At 44.7% G+C, this 23,655-nt stretch overlaps 1 non-coding gene across 1 annotated transcript; it reads right to left on the minus strand.

The window, feature by feature from the left end:
* Positions 1-21,213: 21,213 nt before the first annotated feature.
* Positions 21,214-21,343, minus strand: LOC127672245 (small nucleolar RNA SNORA51). Its single transcript, XR_007974902.1, has one exon. It is a non-coding gene; the product is annotated as a small nucleolar RNA SNORA51 (small nucleolar RNA).
* Positions 21,344-23,655: the final 2,312 nt, after the last annotated feature.

The following is a 23,655-nucleotide window of genomic DNA, read 5'->3' on the forward strand; positions in this document are numbered from 1 at the left end:
GCTAGCAACCGGCAGAGCTACAAACGCCCGCTGAGTCCCAGCCTCCCTTTCAATAAGTTTATTATGTAGATCTGGCCTCAAATATGGTCAATATAAGCATTGCAATATTGCTTATAATAATAAAAATTTGGAGGAATGTAGGTGTTATTTGACAAGAAGAGTGTATGTATATATATGAATTATATATATTATACATACACACATGTGTATGTATGTGAATAAATTGGAACCAATTTGCTTAATTAGGTAAAGAAAGAGTGCACTAGCTCTAATGGCAGTAAGAAGATATTCCCTAAGATAAGAGGAAGACATGGAAGTCTCAGTCTCTCTCTCTCTCTCTCTCTCTCTCTCTCTCTCTCTCTCTCTCTTCCTCTCTCTCTCTGTGTATGTATGTGTGTGTGTGTGTAAGAACACACTGTTATAAAGGAAGAATATAAACTCACAAATACATACATACACACACATACACACATACATACATACATACACACACATACACACACACACACACATTCCACACCACACCACAAATGCCAGAAAAAGGGAGAACATTTCTGACACTGTGTGAAGAAGCCCATGACCACCCATCACCACGGTCGAGTGAGGAGATGCTTTCCAAAGCTCACATGCTCTGAACCATAGGTATTGTCACCATAGGGAGTGTGTCTACGCATGTGGACGTCAGGGACCAACGCTGGGAGCTGTGTCCTTCTACCACTTGTGAGCTCCAGAGATCCAGGTCAGGTCAGCAAGACCTAAGACACTCTACCTACTGAGCTAGCTTGCTACCATGACTTTTGAAATGACAAAACATTGCTTCTTGAGCCCAGGCTAGCTGCAAACTTGCTGGGTAGCTGAGAATGGCCTTGAGCTTGTGATACTCCTTCCTCCACCTTTGGTGTGTTGGGATTCCAAGTGTGCACTTCACTCAGCTCCATGCTGCCCTGGGGACTCAGACTAGGGACTCCACCATATAGGAGGGCTCTATACTCTCATTCTGCTTTATTTTTAAATCACATGTAAACACTGTTAATCTAACTCAAAGGAAGGTTTTTAAGTGACTTTAAGGCTAGTAGCCATACTCCCTAAGAAAAGGTCCCTCCTACATGGGCAATATGGGATGTGTGCTATCTTCCTGGATTGCCCTCCCTAAAACCCAAGAAAATAACAACTGTGTGCTGCAGCAGCCCACCAGGCTGCACCCCACCCCTTCCCGATGTTAAAAAAATACCCTAGCCACTATTTTCAAGGAACCAGCATTATTGGCAGGAAAGAAAAATCAATAACCCATCACTGTGAGGGCCTTAAAGTCAAGCTAGGAAGTTTGGACTCTGGCTACACCCTTATAGCTCTGAGACCTCCAGAGCTGCAGTGTGGACCCCTCTGTCCAGTGCTGCCCTTGCAATGATGCAAGGGACCACACCGACCCCACCACCACCACCACGTGCCTGGGAGGGGCTGGCAGTCAGCACGTGCCCTGTGCAGGACGGTGGGACTCACATCACAGGCAATATACGGACTCTCTCAGATGTTGAACTCGAGACTTAGGGAGATACCAACCAAGGCCCAGGGTTCCACAGTCATCAGGTAGAAGCCAGGAAGCACTGCCCAGACCTGCCTGCTTGAACTGGCATCGACTGTTACATTTTGCCTTTCGATGAAATGAGTTCAAACAGCAAGCAACCCATCTTGGCACCAGCTGCTAGGCGCATGCCCTTCCCATCAGGCCCCATGGTGCCATGATCAAAGTGTCTAATGATAGTGCTCAGACCAGGCTCCCACACATGCCATCCATACACGGCCCCTCGATGGGGAGGCTGATACAGACGCCTTTGGGGTCTGCCATCCGGATCTAACAGGTTCTCCCCAGTCGCTCTAGGCATTGCTGCAGCCCCTGCCCCTGCAATTCTTCCTGACTTAACCATTGTATATGGTTCCCCTCTCAACATACAGAGAGAGGCCTCTCTGCTTTATTAAACACACACACACACACACACACACACACATACACACACACACACATATACAGAGAGGGGGGGAGGGAGAGGGAGGGAGGGAGAGGGAAAGAAGGAGGAAGGGAGGGAGGGAGGAAGGGAAGGAAGGAGGAAGGGAGGGAGGGAGGGAGGGAAGGAGGGAGGGAGGGAGAGAGGGAGGGAGAGAGCACTCAGGAAACATAACAGCTCAATATTCCCTTCACTCCCCAGGTTAAACGAGAGATCTCAGTTACTCGGTTACTCCGGTTACTCCGTGAACCACACACAGCCCTCCTCCCTCTGATCCTGGGGCTTGTGCATACAGAGCAGTCCTGTATTAGTTGACCTCAGTGGATGGGAGACAGGAACTGAGGCAGAGATCATAGAGAAAGGCTCTAGAGAGCAGTCTAGCAAGTCCCTTGGGAAACTCACGCTTGACTTACTTCACAGGCTGCAACCACTGCTGATGACCAGAGAGCCTCACAAATATACACTGCTGACTAAAGGAGCCATGCCTGCGGCTGCTGCCGCTGCATCTGTGCGCCATACTCCTTGAGTCCACTCCTCCTGCCAACAGCTCTCTCTCCTGCTCTTGCTGGAAAGGAGGAAGAAAGATTATTTTGGTTCTGAAGACCCTAGAGACACCTTTCAGAGAAGGCTGGAACCAGGAATCAAATGATTTCGTAGGAACTTGTTCTCTCCCTACCTTTTGCCTGAGCTTTCTTAAGTGCTGGCTTTATCCTTGGGAACGCACGTATGTATTCTGATACTCTGAAAACACAACCACAACTCAGCCACCCCTTTCCTCACAGACCCAGGAGAGATGGGTTTCAAATTGGTTTTACTGGATCAACCTGGGTCTTAAACCAACCCTGAGCTGCTATGATAGTTTGTGGATGGGGTATTAGTTGGGCATGAAGCCAGAGGGAAGTGAGGGACCTTGGTCAACAAAGATGCTGGAAGTGACTGCGAAGATGTCACCAAGGAGACGCGTTTTGGTTTTAAAACCAAATGCGGAGTCTTGGTTTTAGGCCATGTTTGTCCATTCATTTAGAGCGCCCTTCCTTATTTAATGACTTCCCTGTGCATGCTGTCATGAGGCTCTGGGGCTGAATGAGCCAGGCACATATGGCTCCTGCTTTCATAAAGCTCAGCTCAAGTTCAAGCTCAGCTACAAGTATGTAGACAGACAGACAGACACAGACAGATCCATCTCAGTGCCAAGAACAAAATGGGATAAGAGTGAGGAGGGGATCTGCTGGGAACAGTCATGGGAATGGGGGTGACTGTATAGCAGGCCCAGCTGCCTAGGATGTAGGGGACAGCCATGTGGGGGAAGCAGAAAGCACCCTATCAAAGAGAGAAATCAGACTTGGGCAGATTGTAGGGAACTGGTGGGAGAGGATGGGCAAAAGGGGAGGGAGGAAGAGGCAGCAGGGAATTAGGGAGAGGTCAGCTTGGCTGCTGCCTGCGTCCCAGGGTTCGCCTTAGTTTCTTATCATCATGAGTCCCTCTACTCCAGCGAGGTCAAAGTGTCTGTCTTGAACTGAACCCCTCCTGACTGGGGAACTAATTAAAAACTGCAAGGCTCCTAGTTACATCTGTGGCTGCATTTAAATGATGTGGGATTTCCCCTGCCATGACAACTCTGGCTGGAAAGAAGGTGCATTTGTCTGACAAAGGTGTGTAACTCTTAAATATGGTGTAAAATACATGTATAGGACATTTTCTTAAAATGGAGCCATATGTATGCCTATGTGTTTGTTTACATATGTGTTGGTGTTCGTGTGTGTGTGTGTGTGTGTGTGTGTGTGTGTGTGTGTGTGTGATTCCATTTGACAGAGGATACCCAGGAAGAGTAGGGCACTAGCCAACCCAGCACTTGGAAGAGAGAGGCACAAGGATCAGGAGTTTAAGGTCACCCTCAACCACATGATTTCAAAGCCACCCTGGGCTACGTCAAAAGCCTGTATCAAATGCCACAAAATAAAAAAGAGAAAGACTGTCAATCCAATTTCCATGTTAAAAATTCAAAGGCACGATCCAGTTCATCGCTTTGGAACTCATCTGTGAATGCTGGCCGACAGGGGCACGTGGGCACAAAAAAATGGCTCACTGTGGTTCTACAATGGTCTCTCTCATTCCTTGAGAACACCCAAACCAAAGTTTAAAGTTAAGTATGCAGGCTTGCACAGGCACATGCGTGCACACACACATGTGCACGTGTGTACACACACACACACACACACACAGGTTGGGGTGGAGGAGGGGAACAGACAGAGACAGTACTAAAAGGCACTGGATTAAGTATCCAGCTCTAGGCACCTTTCAAGGTGAGCTTACACACTTTACCGCAGCCCTTTCTTCCTCTCTTGGTCATTCAGCACCCCTGTGATGCATCGCTTCACCCACATTTACCTTTTTAAAAGGGAGTGGCCTGCCGGGTCTGCACATATAGAACACAGTGGAGCCATATGAGAGCATCTTTCTATTGAGCGTTTCTCCTTTTTGGACCAGTCGCTGCTGTCACCCACAAGAGGCTGTGCCTGGACATGCCTGTATCACGGACCAGTGTGTGTCCCCTCTAATATCCCAGCATGCCGAGCCTCTAAGGGTATAAAACAGGGCTCTCTCCACTCCAGGCTGCTGACGCCACTCCAGATTTATTGCATTTATTTTAAAACAACAAATACTCTCAATTATTTCCACACTGCTCAGGACCATAATTTACTGGAGGTATGAGCTATCAAGTTTCGTGGGGATTGCTTCAAAATGTCAGATCTGAAAGATGACTCCCCTGTTAGTGAATACGAAACACCCATTTATATTTTTCATTTTTACTTTGATTTAATTTTCAGACAGTTCAACTTTCTCCCCATGCCTGAGTGCCTAAATTCATTTCACTTGTCAAAAGAGACAAATTTTCATAATTACAAAATAAAACATGGTGGCCCTTCCTTGGTGACCGTATATTTCACATTTTCCCCCCAGATGAAAATGCCTTTCTTGGGTGGGTTGACTTACTTCTGACATATTTCTATTGCACCCCTGCTTAGAAAGAGGAAAGGGTTCAGGCCAAGCACTCAGTAATGTTTGCTATGTTAATGGGCAGCCATAAGAGGGAAGATGAAATCCCCTAGTCCCGTCCTGCTATGTTCACAGCTTTTCTGTAATTCACAGTAGGAAAAAAAAAAGTCACTGTTCTAAGAGTCTGACCACTCCTCAGTCTCTAATGATTCTTTTCTCCCTTGCCCTAAAAGCCTCCAGTCCTGCCAGGAGGCTGTGCTGCCTCCACATCAGAGACATCAGAAACATGAGAGTTTTCTTCCTGTAGCTGTTGGGGACATGCACAGGATATAGTGTGTTGAGAGTTGGGGAGAGCTTTACCTAATAAACTGCCAGGTTTTCCATTTACAACAGTAATGTATGTTCTTTATATAGAAGTTTTGAAAAAACACACATACTACAGAACGAGCCGGAGCAAGCTGACCCACAGCCCCACCATCCAAAGCAAAACAGAGTGTGTGATGGATTAGACCTTTTCTTCTTTTTAACTTTATAATTAAATTTTTTCTTTTGACTTGGTTGGGCTTGTGAATGCCTAAAAATGGATGCTCTATAATTAGAAACCTTGTGTATTTGGAAAGGGTAGAAATACGAGGATGCAGACAGAGCATTCCACCCTTGAGGCTGAACATCAGAACCACTCAGTCCTCTCTCAAAGACTCTCGGATGGCCAGCCCGGTCAGGCTGCCACTGGCTACTCCTGGCCCACAGTACTAGGAAACACCATCCGTTCCTAAGGGAAGATGCTGGAATTCACAATTCAATGGCTACTCTATGTTGATAAGGCTAAGAGAGGGAAACTATGGAGAGAAGAGAATTTTCAAGACAAGATGTGAATCATGGAATGGGGGAGCACGGGGAGTAGGGGGAGCACGGGGAGTAGGGGGAGCATGGGTGTAAGGGGAGGAGGAGCACAGAGAGTGGGGAACCACAGGGAGTGGGGGACCATAGGAGTTAGAGGACCATGGAGAATGGAGGATCACAGGGAGTGGGGGACCACGGGTAGTAGGGGAAGCACAGGGACTGGAAAGCACAGAGGGTAGGGGAGCATGGGGAATGGAGGAGCACAGGGAGTGGGAGAAGCACAGGGAGTGTAAAGCACAGAGAGTGAGGAACCACAGAGGTTGGTCATCTTTGGGAGCTGACTCCAAGATGGAGAACAGTGAAAATACATCTGACGGCCATAAGCATCCACACACTTTGATTGAGACTTTCACCTTGGTGAACACCAGGAATCAGTGTCTTAGCTGGGGACAAGCACTCAGAAGGGCCCTTGGGTGCTGCTTATTGTGTTATAGGGAAGGGAAGTTGAGGAGGAAGCATCAGGAATGAGTAATCTAAGCTGAGAGGCCGTCTTGCCAAAGGCCTGAGCTGACCTCATGGGAAAATGTGTGCTCAGAATGGCTCATCAGAGGTGGTATGAGAAGCCAGGCATCTGCGCTGCCTGTGTTAGCTGCTCACTGACTGGGCGAGCCTTAGTGGAGGCCATTTCTAAGGCAGCCGATATCCAGGTGTCTTTTGGCAGTATCTCACCAGTCCTAAGAGACCCGAATGACTCGTCACGATGGCACTGTCCTCTCTCACTGTAGCAGTGACCCAGTTTTACAGTTCACCACACATTTCTAGACGTCCTTCTGGAGTCTGCCTGGCAGTCAGAAGTGCATCAGAAGAGCCCAGAATGGACTCAGCAGTGGACATGGTGATAGAGGGACCTGTCATGTTTGAATATTAAATGTCCCCTAAAGACCCATGTAAAGCTGCCAAGAGAAAGGCTTTGGGGAAGTCACTGAAGGCTGTAGCTTGATCAAGGGATCAATCCCTCTGCGGACTCCCATTCTTGAGATGGGGGTAATTTGGAGGAAGGACAGTATTTAGTAGCTTGAGCATCCTGGGGTTATGATCTGCCCTGGATCCTTCCTGTATCTGCCCCCATTTCCTTGTTCCCCATCCATACACTACTGATGTAGCAAGGTCTTCTGCAAGTGTGTGGCATTAAGACCAAACCCTCTGAAATTGGGACCCCTGCAGCACACATTCTCCCATGAAACCAGTCTACATGCAGGAAAGGTGTTTCAGGTTTGCCTGGTATGCTCATCAACAGGCTGCGATGTGCGGGTAAGAATGCTACCTAAGGATGCCCTGAATCTACACCAATCCTGAAGTCCTTCTATGGCCATCAGAGCTACAACCCCTGGATCTACAGCTAACCTAACTGGGTATTTCTAAAGCACAGTGGCTAAAAGGACAGAGCATTCATCCCCTGCACCGCCTGGCAGGTCCTCAATGCCTCAGCAGGTCTCACAGACAAAGTGATAACGGGGACATCAGGCAAAAGGGAAGGTTTCCTCCAGCAAGTCCCATGTATTGGCAGCAAATGTCACACAGAAATCTTTTCTCGCTCATTCTGGTGCCCAGCTGTCCTCTCACGCAAGAGGCATGAGCTGCTCTTCCTCTTCTCACTGAGGGAATGGGAAAAGTGAGACCCAAGCGCTTGCCCAAGCTCCTCCTTATGAACTCTTAACACTGGGCACATTCTGTTACACATCGCTGGCCAATGTTTCCAACCATTACCTACAGTGACACTTTTCTGCCATCCGAGTGACAGTCCTTTTGCTGTGGTTATTACTGTCTGGGAAGAAGACACCAGTGTGCCTCTTGTGGACAGGGACGGACTGTGAGCCTGACAACCTTAGCAGGGAAGACAGTCCAACCTCTACAGAAGGACCACACACGACTGGGTGTCTCACTCAGAGTTAGGAAGATAGAGTTGAGCATCTTTGGGAGAGATGCCCTCTATTGGAAGAGACATAGTTCTTGTCACTGGTCTAGCAGCCTATCATGGGGACAGAGTGGTTATTTAAACCCCAGCTTCTTCCCTGGCCTTTTTCCAGGTTGAATGTGCCCCCATCTAAGTAAATGATGAGTCTTTTGACAGACTGATAAAGGAAAGGCAAAGAGAAGAGAATAAGACCCCCCACCCTCAAGACCTACCTATCCAATTAAACCCCATTCCATGATATGAGCAACTCTGATCACACCAGGTGAGAGAGTTCACAGTTTAATAATACCTGGGAAAGAGCTTCTGCTTAGAATCCCAATAATTGGTAGGCTGATGCAAAAGGAGAGTCAGAAGTGTGAGGCCAGGGCTGGAGAGTTGGCTCAGCAGTTAAGAGCACTGACTGTTCTTCCAGAGGTCCTGAGTTCAATTCCCAGCAACCACATGATGGCTCACAACCATCTGTAATGGGTTCTGATGCCCTCTTCAGGTGCGTCTGAAGACAGCGTACTCATATAAATAAAAATTAATAAAAACAATTTTTTAAAAAAAGTTTGAGGTCAGCTTAAGATTTATTTTTGCAAGTTCCAGTCCAGCCTGGGATGCAGGCTGTGTCTAAAGAAATGAAAAGGAAAGATGGAGAAGAAGGAAGAAAGGGAATGGAGAGGGGAGAAGAGAAAGAAGAAAAAGAAGAGAGAGGAGGAGAGAGGGAAGAAGGAAGAGAAGAGGGAGAGAGGAAAGGAGGAAAGGAGGGAGGGAGAAAAAAAGAACAACCTAAAAACCTTCAGCAAACTAATTTGCCATCCTGTGCCTCAGTTTCTCCATCTGTAAAGTGTAAGACTTGGAGTTTTTACTAAAATCTGTACCATTCTGGACAGTCCACAGGGATACTGACTTTAGCTTTCCCTTTGGGTGTGGTGGGCGAGAACAGTGTAAAACATCACCACAGCACAGTCCAAGATACTCCCAAGACAACACAACCAGCTCCCTGCAGTGTCTGGTGCCTGTTGACAGAGCACAGCTAGAACAAGGTTATGTCAGAAGTCTGGTTTTCTTGTTCGTTTTTAAATGTTCTTGTTTTGTTATGAATGCAATAACAGACATATTAGCAGACAAAGACCCAAAGCAAGCTGCAGCACCCCCCAAAGCTCATTTCAATGCTTAGGCTCTAGATTGAAATTAGAATTACCAAAAAAAAAATGACACTGGAAATTATTTTTAAGACTAAAAATCATCTCCTACCCCACCCCTCCAAAATAGAAACGGCATTCCGACTCAGCGGCTCTGTGGGCACGCCTCCCTGCCAAGTCAGAATGTCTCAATTACGGCAATGCAGTTGTTAGCCTCTCAACTGAAATCGTGTGTGGGAGCACTGTGATTTACATTTGCCGTTTATAAAACAAATTAGGCAGAAAAGAAAGAATCTCATAATCTCAAACATTCGGCTTCCCAGATTTGTGGAAGGTAAATGGGTGAAGCACGTGAGCCTCAAATGATGATGCTCACAGTCATTAATGCCTCCATTCATGATGGCTGATAAATGAACGGAGTTGTTCCCGGACAACTGGTAAACCATGGATTAGCAACACCTCCCAGTCTGAATTCCACTGTGAACTGCACTGCTCCATAAACTGTGTGTGCTGGCTGCCAGCTGAGCTGCTGGGGCTTCTGACCCTTGTGGTTCTGTGTCACACACACACACACACACACACACACACTGGCTTAGCCACCGTATCCAACACAAGCTTGGAGCAATCTAGAATTGGTACCTACCAGTCACTGCTCTACCTTGATGTGGCCCTCACCCTTTTCTCCTCTCCTTGGAGGATGCTACAATGTATTCCCATCTGGCTCCTCCCCCTCAGAAGTCAATTCGCTTAATAGCTTGCTTGACTCCATCCACACAGAGAGGCACGACTTTCACATCTCATCATCTGGCCTCACCGCTTACCCCTTTCTTCCAGCACCCACTGCGCTCCAGCTTGTCCCTGCTCATCCTGAAACTTTGTAGCTAAGGTTTCTTTTAGTTACTCTCTTTTTTTTAATATTTTTATTTTCTATATTCTTTGTTTACATTCCAAATGATTTCCCCTTTCCCGGATCCCCCCTCCCCATATGTCCCATAAACCTTCTTCTCTCCATCCATTCTCCAATCACCTCCCTCCTTTTTCTCTGTCCTTATATTCCCTTCCCATGCTAGATCAATCCTTTCCAGGATCAGAACCCTCTCCATACTTCTTCATGGGAGTCATTTGTTATGCAATTTGTGCCTTGGGTATTCAGAGCTTCTGGGATAATTAATATCCACTTATCAGAGATTGTATTCCATGTGTATTCTTTTGTGATTGGGTTACCTCACTTAGGATGATATTTTCCAGATCAAACCATTTGCCTAAAAATTTTGTGAATTCATTGTCTCTAATTGCTGAGTAGTATTCCATTGTGTAAATATACCACATTTTCTGTATCCATTCCTCCTTTGAGGGGCATCTGGGTTCTTTCCAGCTTCTGGCTATTATAAATAAGGCTGCTATGAACATAATGGAGCATGTGTCTTTATTGAATGCTGGGGAATCCTTTGGGTATATGCCCAGGAGAGGTATAACAGGGTCCTCTGGAAGTCTCATGTCCAGTTTTCTGAGGAACCTCCAGACTGATTTTCACAGTGGTTGTACCATCTTACAGCCCTACCAGCAGTGGAGGAGTGTTCCTCTTTCTCCACATCCTCGCCAACACCTGCTGTCTCCTGAGTTTTTCTGACTGGTGTAAGGTGAAATCTCAGGGTTGTTTTGCTCTGCATTTCCCTAATGACTAATGATGTTGAGCACTTCTTAAAGTGCCTCTTGGCCATCCGAATTTCTTCAGGTGAAAATTCTTTGTTAAGATCTGTACCCCATTTTTTAATAGGGTTATTTGGTTCCCTGGGCTTCTTGAGTTCTTTGTATATATTGGATATTAGCCCTCTATCAGATGTGGGGTTGGTGAATATCCTTTCCCAATTTGATGGATGCCATTTTGTCCTTTTAACAGTGTCCTTTGCCTTACAGAAACTTTGTAATTTTATGAGGTCCCATTTGTCAATTCTTGATCTTAAAGCATAAGCTATTGGTGATCTGTTCAGGAACTTTTCCCCTGTGCCCATGTCCTCAAAGGTCTTCCCCAGTTTCTTTTCTATTAGTTTCAGTGTGTCTGGTTTTACATGGAGGTCCTTGATCCACTTGGAGATCCACATTCTTCTGCATGCTGACCTCCAATTGATCCAGCACCATTTGTTGAAAAGGCTATCTTTTTTCCACTGGATGTTTTTGGCTCCTTTGTCGAAGATCAAGTGACCATAGGTGTGTGGATTCATTTCTGGATCTTCAATTCTATTCCATTGGTCCACTTGTCTGTCACTGTGCCAATACCATGCAGTTTTTAACACTATTGCTCTGTAGTATTGCTTGAAGTCAGGGATACTGATTCCCCCACAATTTCTTTTGTTGTTGAGAATAGTTTTAGCTATCCTGGGTTTCTTGTTATTCCAGATGAATTTGAGAATTGCTTTTTCTAACTCTGAGAAGAACTGAGTTGGGATTTTGATGGGGATTGCATTGAATCTGTAGATCGCTTTTGGCAAGATGGCCATTTTAACTATATTAATCCTGCCAATCCACGAGCATGGCAGATTTTTCCATTTTCTGAGGTCTTCTTCGATTTCCTTCTTCAGAGACCTGAAGTTCTTGTCATATAGATCTTTCACTTGTTTGGTTAGAGTCACACCAAGATACTTTATATTGTTTGTGGCTATTTTGAAGGGTGTCGTTTCCCTAACGTCTTTCTCAGCCTGCTTATCCTTTGAGTATAGGAAGGCAACTGATTTGCTTGAGTTGATTTTATAACCAGCCACTTTGCTCAAGTTGTTTATCAGCTGTAGGAGTTCTCTGGTGGAGGTTTTTGGGTCACTTAAGTAGACTATCATGTCATCTGCAAATAGTGATAATTTGACTTCTTCCTTTCCAATTTGTATCCCCTTGACCTCCTTATGTTGTCTAATTGCTCTAGCTAGAACTTCAAGTACTATATTGAAAAGATATGGAGAGAGAGAGTTACTCTTTCTTTACATCTCACAGCAACCCCTCTTGCCTCCTTCAGAGTAGGTTTCCTAGGCTCCTCATCCCCTTCCCCTCAAGTCCCCCCACACCCCTACACTGGTTCTATCTCCCCCTCCTTCCCTCTACCTCCTCTCCCTCTCTTCACAGAAGAAAAAGGGCAGAGGGAACTTCCTAAAATGCAGAACTACTCTTGTCTCAATGCTTCCCTTTCCCACTGTACATTTTTTTGTTTCTATTTATAAGAATTCAAATTAAAATTTTAAGGTCAAGATGAGACCCAAAAGAGACATGAAAATTCTTTAAACAGTTGGGGGGTGGGGGCGGAGATGATACTGTGAAACACCCAGAGGCCATGGTGAGTATTTTTAACTTGCTCTTAGGACTCTTGAGTTGAAAGGTGAGGGCTCACACCAAGGATGAGGTAAGCCGCCGCAGATAAAACAAGAAATGCTCTTTTTTCTCCCTCCCTCTAAATGGTGAGAGATGCTTCCCTCTGAATGAGTCATCTTCTCCTGGGAGACTCTGAAGTGGTCTGTGATTTGATTGCTTTTCCTGTGGTAAACATACCCACGAAGGAAAGCCCCAGACACACAGATAAAGGACCCTGTGAAATTCAAACACTTTCATCTGTTTCTTTCTCAAATGACACAGACTGTAGATGGTTTTTAATGTAACATGCACACTCTCTTTCATACTGGAATTATTAATCAAGGCCACTGAATATACCAACTTGAAGTCTAAATACTTGGGGGAGAGCTCTTTCGCTAATGGGATTCACCATTGATTGATCTAGCGCAGTCATTTCATATGTGGAAGTCACAGGCTGGCTTTCATCATCCGTTATTTCTTACCGTTAAGACACCATGGCGCCTATTTCCCTGCTTCTTTTTCTCTCTAGACCCTTTTTCCAACTATTTTGATAACTTACAAAGGCGAAAGAATGTTCAGTGATGGGGAGGAATATCAGAAAATTTTTTGAAATTCATTGCACCCCAAAGGCTGACAGCCAGAATATACTTTCTGGTACATAAGAAAGAAAAATGTATTTGATATGACTGGTTGTTAATATGTCATCAAGATAAATCATAAGTCTTATTCTTAGGAATCTTAATAAAAGAGCTCACTTGGGATATACAAAAATAATCACCGAGAGGCTCTACCTGTGACTAGAACCTGGGGAAATGTTGGAAGGGTTCCTTCATAGAGACACTTAAAAAGACATTGCCCAAATTTATCATTGTCATAAATTCTTGCTGACCAAAAAGTTTCCTTACAGTAATTTACAATGCCTGTCATAAAATACTTCATCAAAAGGAAACTGTTAGATTTAATACAAAACCATAAACTCCCAAGGACTCGGGGACAATAGTCTCTGCCTGTCTCTGTTATAGACAGATGATCAATGGTTCCAATAGGCCTCAATACCTGGTGTCACTCTCATTAGAAGCCCACACCTTCTGGGTTATCACAACTCTGTTGTGTTTGTTTCCTACTGGGACCCCAGAAAGAGACAAGTTCTGACATGGTGGGCGCTGGATTCTTTACTCTCTGCGCGAGCGAAGTCAGGAAGGATGCTGTGCTCTGAACACATTAACTGCATGATTGAAAGAAGCAGCATGGGCCTAGCAAAACTCACAACTAGATGTGCACCACCATTCACATGCGCAGCACCTGAGGCACTGAGGGTTTGGGGGAGCAGCTGGCTTAGCTATATGCTCCTGGGTGCCTCAACCCACTGATTAGGTAGTTGGTTTCATTTTATCATTGGCTTAGGTCAGCTGCTAAGTAGCTAATGGGTCCCTCATAAGGGAGAAGTCTATGCACTAAGAACAGGGCTATCAGCTTTCCATCTTTCTGCCCTTCTTGACAATCATTTAAAGCAATAAAGGCAAACATTTTGGTACCAATCCTGGCACACCCATGTGCACCGATCTCAGAGTACCTGTGTGTGCCAAACTCCTCTTACTTATGTGCTGTAGCCTTTTGTGTCACTGTGGACTCCTCTCTCCAGGCATGCCTGCCAGCACTACTAAGTTCTTTGCCTGAAGTAAAACTCTTGGTCTTGCTCTAACCCTGATCTTCTGTAAGGATTTCACTGCTTACTTGAATTCAAGCTTCCTTCGACCATAATGTCCAGGGGCCAAGGGCTGGCTCAATAGATCAAAGACTTGTGAATGTGTAAGGGTGGGAGTTTGGATCCTTCTGCCTGGGATTAGAATATGGAGAAATTTTGAAATTGTTCTTTCACAGAGACATGAATACACAAATGGGCATAGAAGCCATGTTTATATACTACCAGTACCTTAGATACCGAAGCTGTGAGTTCCCAGGACAAGATGGATAGCTAGACTAGCCAGCTGAGAGCACTCAAGGAGAGAGTCTCCCTCAGTAAATGAAATGGAGAACGATTTAAGAACATATTCAATGTTAACTTCAGGCCTGCACACGCATGCTGACGCATGTATGTATATTTGCTGGCATGAAAACATTTATACACACAAGCATCTCTGTGTCTGTCTCTTTCTGTCCATGTGTCTGTCTCTCCATCTATCTGTTTCTGTCTCTGTAACACACACACACAAACAACCATGATGTTCAAGTTGTATGCTCTTGTTTCATGAATGTTCCTATAGCTTTCTCTTGGGTACAGTCTGTCACTAGTGGCCTGCTTTAACTAGACACAAGAGTCATGCTATTCCTCAGTGTTTGTACTGAGCTCTCTCTCTCTCTCTCTCTCTCTCTCTCTCTCTCTCTCTCTCTCTCTCTCTCAATAAATATAGCCAAAGCACAGCTCGACAGATATTGCTCTGACACTCAGACATTTCACAGTACCAAGAGTAATCTACATGTCTACTTCTTTCCGATACATCCAGATGCCCATTTTGGAAGCTACACACAGATACAGGAAGTGCCCCAGTCTTAGACCTCATCACTCCATTAAAATGCTGTTTCTGTTTGTTTCATGACCTGATTCATTTCTAAGGCTACCTGTCACAATCCTTCCTTCCCTTCTAGGTTAGGTTAAAGCACCATATTCTCTACCAAGGATTCCTTTCCCTCTGCCTTTATAGAAAAAATATTTTGTGCCTTATTCATCTGCCACTAATTTTCTCTATAACTATTGTTCATACATTTTATCTCCTACACAAGATGGAAAGTTCATGTAAGTCAAGGATTCACCTTTGGAGTGATTCAGGTTGGTAATATTCAAGTAACATACTACTGTTAGGAATCTGGCAGGAAGGAATTTATCAGCTTTACATATCAGGTGTATACACAAAACCATGCCGCCTAGAAAGCTCTATGTCAAGTATCCAACTAAAAAGAAATAGAACCTGCTTTTCGTATCATACCCAAGGTTAAGTTGGAAAGTACAGATATAAGTCAAGTTTTGGCAACCAAGAGAGATGGTGGCAAAAAATACTAAAGAAACTGTGGGGCAGAATAAAAGTGTACACAGGAATCTGAAGTCTCCAGAATCTTGGAGGAGAACGTCAGATAAGGTAGACCAGAAGTCAGCCAAGCAAAACCAGGAAACTCAAGAGATGTCCCTTGCAAGGAAATGGCATGTATAGAAAGCTCAAAAACTTTGAGCTTGAAACACTCAAGAAAAGACCAATGGTTGGAGATTAGAGCTAAAGGAGGTAGGTGGTGAGGAAGAAGGCTGATGATGTAGACTCATCCAATACCAAAGGCTCCCCAGAAACTACTTTCTTGAACAAGTCACTCTCTGTTTGAGCCTGAGTTGTTTTCCCAAAAGATGAGTGTTCTTGCTGAGTTGTGTGGCCAGGAGGGCCATCCATAGCTAGTGCATGCTGGGAAGTGAGAGCAACCACAGTGAACCAAGACCTCAGCTCACTGGGGGCCTTGCACTCTGTGTTGTGTTGGCATTACATGGAGGGAGGGTGAGACAAAGAGTGCTCATGGAAGGTTGGTGACAAAACAGGTTCCCATCCATAATGAACACACAGCGGACGTGTCTCAGGGACATGCCAAGTGTTTATCCTGAGGAAAAGTACAGGACATATATGAGCATTTATCTTCACAAGACCTGCATTAGGCAGGCATACTCTTCTATATTTAACAGAGGAAGAAGTGAAATATCTATCAAATGAGATATCTTCTGATCCCACATAAGCATTCTCAGCTGAGCTGTGTTCAAATCCCAGTAGAGACATACCCCAAGACTCTATCTAATGTTCTTTTCCTTCTTTCCTTGGCATGCTTAACTACAAATTTTACACAAACTTGATCTGAGTCACTGCAAGAATTAAAGAATGAAGCTCACAGTGAGTAAGGAAATTAAAAGGCTATCCCTGCCCAGTTCCTATTTATAGATAATCAGAGAAAAAAGTCATCAGGAAGGCTAGCAAGATATGCACAGCCCTGGGTGCCTTTTAAGGCAACAGTCAAGAGGGGAGGAACCATTAACAAGTCCTCCTAGTGACTACGCTCATTATGGTGTTCTTTAATAATAATGAGAAATCAATTCATTCCTGCAAGGCCAGCAGCACACTGCTCTGTAACCCCACAGCCCAGGAAGAAGCCACAGGGCTACTGTTCCTGTGCAGAAGACTGAACAGCCCTGGCAAGACAGTGAGGCAGACTGAGCATCAGGCCAGAGGCTTCTGGGAAGGAGTGAATTTCTATGTGGTTCTTTAAGCAAGTGGCAAGCCTGCGACAGTATAAGACACTCAGGACCTCACAGAGAAGGAAGAGCAGGAAGAATAGGTGCTGGCAAGACTATAGGGCCATGCTGTAGAGGTCTACCTTCTGTATATAAACAAGATCTCAGTACAATGATAGATGGTGACTGGCTGCCAAGCTCTCCCCACAAGGCAAGATGCACTGTCCCAGCTGCAGAGAGAACTGTCAGTAACAGCCTTCAGCTGTCAGGCCTCTTGGGAATGCCCTTGCCCAAGGTCGCCTGCTTCTCAGGCTGATCACATCCATGGTAGATACAGAAGGATAAGGGCTAAACTCCTAGAATCCAAAGAAGAGACACGGGAGAGACCAGATCTGGTTCCTGGGTCCAGATCTGCCTTGTGTCAGCCTACCCATGCTTCTTCTCCCCCCCCCACAGGTGTTCATTTCCAGTATGCTCCCCATAAACAACTGCATGATAACTGCGTCTCAGAGACCACATCCTAAGAAAAACATTCTGCAATGGGCACACGCCTGCGTCTTACTATGCACCAGGATCACTGCTATTTCCCTGTCTTGATTTCATATAAGCCTTACCCAGACAACTAGGAAAATCTGGGGATTTTTCATGGAAACAGAAAGACAGTGATTGGGGCGAGCAAAGGAGGAAATTAAAAGTCCCACACTGTGAAGGCAAAGGACGGTTCATGAGAAGTCCTGCATGGACTTGGAGTTGGGGAAAATGTTTGAGGGTTGATGGATGGAAGGATCTGGGTCAAAGGGGATGATTTTAGTAATAAGATGGGTTTTGAGGTGAGTGACTAAAGTTATGAATCAGATCCCCATTGGTGTTTTTTGAGAGACACAAGTAAATATTGGAATCACTTTTTAATTACTCCTGAGTGCTGGGTGTGCATTTAATATTCGACTCCACACAGACTCCGGGAGGCCCTGGCTTTTATTGGGTGTATTAGTCAGGGTAATTAACACTAGCTGTTTTAATACACAACCCCAAATCTCAGAGGCTTAATGTAATAAAGCTTTATTCTCCCTCTCACATGGCAGACAGCTGGGTAAGGTGGCTCCTTTTGGCAACTCTCTCACAAGCAGCCTATGTCAGTGATTATCTTTTCTATGTGTTTGAGTGCATGTGTGTATGTAGGGGGTGCCTGTGCACACATGTGTGCATGTGTGTGGAGACTGATTAATGTCTTCCTTAATCGTTCTTTAACTTGATCTTGAGAGTGTCTCTCACTGAACCCAAGGGCTGCCAGTTCACCTAGACTGGCTGGCCGGAAAGCCACAAGGATCCTCCTGTCTCTGCCTCCCCCATGCTGGAATGACAAGGTTACACCCAGCTGTTACACAGTGCCAGGGAATGAACTCTGTCTGGTCCTTGTGTTTATGCAACAAGCTGTTTACCCAGGGAACCATCTCTCCTGCCCTTATCACTGTTATCAACGTGGCATGGGGATAGTTGACTGTGCCCTTGAGAGTCTCTGCTAGCCACACAGCTGTCTGCCTCCCAGCTTCACCCTCTGTCAAGGTGCCACCGGTAGGCACATCCTTCTGAACTGAGAAGGCAAAGGGACTTCCAGTTGAAGCTACCCTCTTGGGATCCTGACAGAAGACAAAGGGAAGGGGGAACATCCCATCAGCATGATGGAGGCTGACTGACTGGATAAAAAAGTCATGTCTTCTGCCTGATTCTCAACACCTCTCAGCATCTCCACATTCTCCAACGTGTCTTCCACTTTCCCCTTTGGATTGGTAAAAGCTGTGCTGTCCTTCACACCAATCTTACTGTTCTCATTTGTTTTTAACACCTCTGGTCTCCATAGACCCTGCCCATGTCTTCATAGACCGCCCTTTAACTAGACATCCTCGGCTGGTTCCAGTATGAAAGTACCCTTAGACACAGACCTGAGAAAAATGGTGTCCGGCTCTTGGGAAATAGGGACATGAACTGAGATTTGGCACTTTGGCCATCTTTTCCATCTTTCCATCCATTATTTTTTCTCCTAGCAAACAAACTCCATTTCCCAGTTTCCCTAACCTTTCCATCCATGTGTTACTTGATTTCCATTACACATAAAATTTGTTTCCTGGGTGGAGGATCAAGAAAGGACTCAGCAGTTAAGAGCATGGCTCTTGCAAAGGACCCGATTTGAGTTCCCCGCTCTGCATTGGTGGTTCACAATCACCTGTGGTTAAAACTCTGAGGTCTCTGATGCCTCTGACCTCCACAGGTACCCACATAGAAACACACACACACACACACACACACAAACACACACACAAAGTTAAATGTAGAATGATTGTCTTTTATAAAAAGAAGGGAGATGACCTTACTGGTAACATTAATTTGGGCTCAATGCATAATTCATTTGATGTCTTAAGTTTCCCCTAGAACACACTCTGACACATGCATCACAAAAAATTCTACGTTCAGTTTACACCTGTTTGAGAGTCTTCATGTCACTAGATTTCAGCTTGATTCTATGTGGTAGAGGATACTCCTGTATGATTTCAGTAGTTCTGAATTTGTTCATTCAGTTCACAGTGCAGTGTATGTTCCCAGGATACATTGCTTCCTTTCGGCACTCTAGTAGGCAGCTGCTAGATCCTGCGGGTCCGTGGTTCTGTGTACCTTGGTAATACTCTAGTGTTCTTTCAATTGTCAAACAGAATAGTTCTGTAGTCTTGAACTGAATTTGTGGACTTGTCCACTTCAGCTTTCCTTTCTAACAGTTTTTGCTTGGCATGTCTTGTAGCTTTGCTAGGGTTGCTGTGGGTTAAGTAGATCCTTCAGAACTTATCAATTGTGTCTGTTCTCAGTGGTGACTCTGACAAGGTCATGAGGCCACAGCACCTTGACCTTTATGAATGGATTACATTGTAATGGGAGTAGGTTAGGTATAAAAGAGGCAAATTTACCCCCCACTATATTTGTCCTAGGATATCTTTAGCCATAAGATGGCCAACAGGAATTTCCTTATCAGATATGATGATCATCCAAACCTCTAAAAACCATGTACCAAATACACTTACTTACCTGTTTAAATATACTCAGTCTCTGATATTATGCCATAGCAGCAGAAAATAGATTAAATGCTCGTGCATTTAACACACACACACACACATACACACACAGAGTATTAGCATCAACTTTTTGTTACCCAACCCTTTTGTTCCTACGTAACATTTTAAGTTTATTCTGGAAGTTCTGTTGTTGTTTTAAAGTATACTTAATCTGTTGTTGATACGGCTATTCTTGCTTGACATTTTTTTGATTCATGATATACCATTTACCATCCACTTATTTTCAACTTTCCTGTGTTACAGTTGGATTAAGATCTTGCTGACAGTGAACAGTTGTATTCTCTTTAAATCTAATGTCACTCTCTGTGTTTTAGTTGTTTTTTAGACCATTTACATTTAATGTAATTAATGATATGCTGGAGTTTAACTCCTTCTTGTTTTTGCTTCTTTGTTTCTCAGTTCTGTCTCATTTCTGAAGCTTCAAGTTACCTGAACATCCTTTAACCCAGGGTCATGTACCTGTAGTATTTCTTAGTGTAACTCTTTGTATAGGTTTCTTCTCATGGTTCCTGGTATTGGTGTTCCCCATTTCAAAAGTCATATAGAACTGACCTCACTTCAAGTCCCTCTACTAAACTTCTCTACTTGAATTAGATTTCTTCTACATACACTGAAAACCATAATAGACAATGGTTTTGCTTCAACGTCATGAGAAAATTAAATTCAGTAAGAGAAGGCTTTTTTACTTCTCACATTTTATTCTTTTTTTCTTTTTCTTCCCTCATATCAAGTTCTAATACAGCTTTTATGTTTTCTTCCTGCTTTAGAGAATTTTCCTTAGCTACTCTTTTAGGATAGGTCTACTGATGAAAGAGACTGTAGTTCTTAATATTAAAACATCTCCATTCCTCTCTTATTCTTGAAGTCTGTTTTCAGTGAACAGATTTCTGAGTCGATAGATCTCTTTTTCAGCTTTATTTTTTTAAGTACTGAGCATTTCTTCCTGACATCCATGGCCCATGATAAGAAACTGGCTGTCATTCAAATTGTTTGCCAACTCAAGGTGGGTTTAAGATAAGTTTCTTCCTCTGGCTCTTTCTAAGGATGTTTGTCTTTGGCATCAAGGTCCGCTGATGAGTGTCTTGCGTGATCTCTGTGAGACTGTACTGTGTTGTGTTGCTCAGGTTTTGCATCATGAAGGTCCAAAACTTGAAAATTGTGGGAGGTCCTCAGTCATTTAAATTGTCTTCTTTCTTATTGCCTGTTCTTCCACGGCTGTGATGAGTCCTCTTACATCAGGGCCGCCAGGTCTTTGAACTCTACTTCCTCCTTTGGGCTCCTTTCCCTGTGCTGTTCAGATTAAGTCATTTTTATTGTTCTGTCCCCGAGTTCACTGATGCTGCCTTCTTCCCATGCTGCAGTTGGGTGTATCAATTTAAAAATGCCAGTTGTTGATCCAAGTCTAGGCTTTCCATTTGGTTCTTCTTTCTGCTTCCACTGTTTTTCTCCTGAGACTTTCTGTTCCTTTGAAGAAACCTTTTCATCCATTTTCCCTCTGAAAAAAAATTTTTCCTTGCTCCTGACTGCTCACTGAAGCATTTTCTCCTTCTTTCCAAATCCATGTATCCCCGTTCATAATACAGATCAGGCACAATGGCCTGGGCTAAGCTGTATAGAGAGCCGGTTTGCTCTGTCTCCTCTCTATCTACTGACAGCATAAGAATACAGTGTATGGTGAGCAGGCCTCCCTAAGGCACTGTCATGGTAGCTATTTTAAACTCCTCAGATAACTCCAATATGTTTCCATCTGGGTGTTGATTTCTATCAGTTTTCTTTTCTTGTTCCAGTTGAGAATTTCCTGGTTCTGGATATGACGAGAGACTTTCAATTGTATCTTAAACATGTCCCCTCTGATATGGTGAGATATAGGGACTTATTTAATCTTCTGCCTCAGAAAGTACTGTGAAATCTAGATATCATACCACTTTCATTACCAAACGGTGATAAAAGTCCAAGTTCCTTGGACTTTGTCTTTGTCTGGGGGTAAGGGTGCTTACTTGGTTACTAACAAATGGTGAGATTTCAGACTTATCACTATTCCTCTGTCTTAGGGATACTATTACTGTGATGAAACACCATGACCAAATCAACTTGGGAAGAAAACTGTGTATTTGACTTATACTTTCATATCACAGTTCATATTCAGAGGAAGCCATAACAAGAACTCAAGCAGGGTGGGGATCAGGGGACAGGAGCTGATGCAGAGGCCATGGAGGGTGGCTGCTTACTGGCTTGCTCCTCACGACTTGCTCAGCCTGTTTTCTTATAGAATCCGGGACCACAGCCCAAGGATAGCACCACCCACAATGGGTTGAGCCCTTTCCCATCAATCACTAATTACAAGATGTGCAGGGACAAAAACGGAGCAAGATGGAGGATATGGCCAACCAGTGACTGAACCAGATTGAAATCCATCCCATGGGCAAGAACAAATCACTGACACTATTAATGATACTCTGGTATGCTTGCAGACAGAATCCTAGCATAATTGTCCTCTGAGAGGTTCCACCCAACAGCCAATGGAAACAGATGCAGAGACCTACAGATGGAGCTCAGGTAGTCTTGTGGAAGAGTTGAGGGAAAGAATGAAGTCCCCAAAGAGGATAGGGACACCACAGGAAGACCAACAGACTCAACTAACTTGGACCCTCAGGAGCTCCCAGAGACTGAACTATCAACCAAAGAGTGAACACAGGCTGGACCTAGGCTCCGTAGCTACATATATGCAGCAGATGTACAGCTTGGTTTTCATTCAGGTCCCCCAACAACTTGAGCGGGGGGCTGTCCCTGAATCTGTTGCCTGCCTGTGGATCCCATTCCCCTAGCTGGGCTAACTTATCTGGCCTCAGTGGGAGAGGATGTGCCTAGTCTTGCAGAAACTTAATGTGCTAGGGTGGAATGACAGTGGCATAGGGTGCTCCCCATTCTCAAAGGAAAAGGAAAATGAAGTGGGGGAGGAGCTGTGGGAGGGAAATTGGGAGGAGAGGGTGTGCGGATATTGAGATGTGAAGTGTGTGTGTGTGTGTGTGTGTGTGTGTGTGAGAGAGAGAGAGAGAGAGAGAGAGAGAGAGAGAGAGAGAGAGAGAGAGAGAGAGAGAAGCAAAGCAAAAAGAAAAAGAAAATATCCTACAGCCCAATACTGAGGCATTTTTTTCAACTAAGGCTCCCTCCTCTTTGCAGCCTCCATTGCTACACCCTGGCCCAGGTGGAACAACTAATCTCATTATTGTATCACCATGGCAATATAGCATGTGTATTAATTTCTCATTGCTATGAGTAAATACTGGACAAAAAAAAAACAATTAAAAGGAAGACTGGGTTTCTTTGGCTCACAGTATGAAGAGGCACAGTCCTTCATGATGGGCGGTACAGACAACTGTTGTGACTGCAGGAGCTTATGGAGTCCCACCCACTTCTCAGCAAACCAGGAAGTAGAAAAGGGGGCAGGAAGGCTGTGCTCGGCTCCTGCTCTTCTTTCCCCCATTGTACTTAGAACCACGATCCATGGAACTGCATCAGGGTGGATCTCTTCCTGTCTCAATGAAACCTCTCTGGACATACCTTCACGGACATGCCCAGTCAAGATAACGAGGACCATCAATCATTGCATCATGCAACCAAGCAGCGGTTTTCAATTAAATGGCACAAACAGAAGCGTCTTCCTTCCACACCGAGGCCTGAAGTTCTGTCCTGCTCCAGACCCCTCAAGTCTATGCTGCTTGCTCAGGTAGGTACGTGTTCTTTCTCGGTGGTGGCTTCTTGGCAGATTGTGAAAAGAAGCCACAACATCCCTAGGGAGGGTGCGGAGGACTTGCCTTACTCAGGGTAATACACCCCTGAGTCTAGGAAGCTGGTCGGTTGATAGCAAGACCCCCAAGTGGACACAAATCAATTAGCCGCTTTCATGTGGTGACTCTCCTATAGAATGCCCCGCAGGTGGCTGTCATTTGAAGCACTCAGAAATATCAGAAAATCCATTCCCAAACTCAGGTCCCGCTGA

Source organism: Apodemus sylvaticus, chromosome 21, assembly GCF_947179515.1.
Source record: "Apodemus sylvaticus chromosome 21, mApoSyl1.1, whole genome shotgun sequence".
NCBI classification, from domain to species: domain Eukaryota; kingdom Metazoa; phylum Chordata; class Mammalia; order Rodentia; family Muridae; genus Apodemus; species Apodemus sylvaticus.